Source organism: Brassica oleracea, unplaced genomic scaffold, assembly GCF_000695525.1.
Source record: "Brassica oleracea var. oleracea cultivar TO1000 unplaced genomic scaffold, BOL UnpScaffold00758, whole genome shotgun sequence".
Classification (NCBI taxonomy): domain Eukaryota; kingdom Viridiplantae; phylum Streptophyta; class Magnoliopsida; order Brassicales; family Brassicaceae; genus Brassica; species Brassica oleracea.
In genome coordinates this window covers 112,009-112,367 of record NW_013617448.1, presented here as the reverse complement: position 1 = coordinate 112,367, position 359 = coordinate 112,009, and positions in this window count along the sequence as shown.

Here is a 359-nt window from a genome sequence, read left to right as displayed (position 1 = left end):
CATGTCTGCCGGATTCTTGCTTCCTGGGATCTTCTCAAGCACCAACATTTCATCTTCTAACGCGGATCTGATGAAATGATATCGACGATGTATGTGCTTCGTCCGAGCATGGTAAACCAGATTCTTTGCCAAATCGATGGCACTTTTACTGTCACAGTACAACACACCTTTCCCTTTGTCATGGCCTAGCTCTTCTAGAAAAGACTGTAGCCATATCATCTCTTTTGTTGCCTCCGTTACAGCAACATACTCAGATTCACAGCTTGATAGAGATATAATTTTCTGCAACTTTGAAACCCAACAAATTGCAGTACCACCAAAGGTGTAGACATACCCGGTTGTGCTCTTCGTGCTGTCAA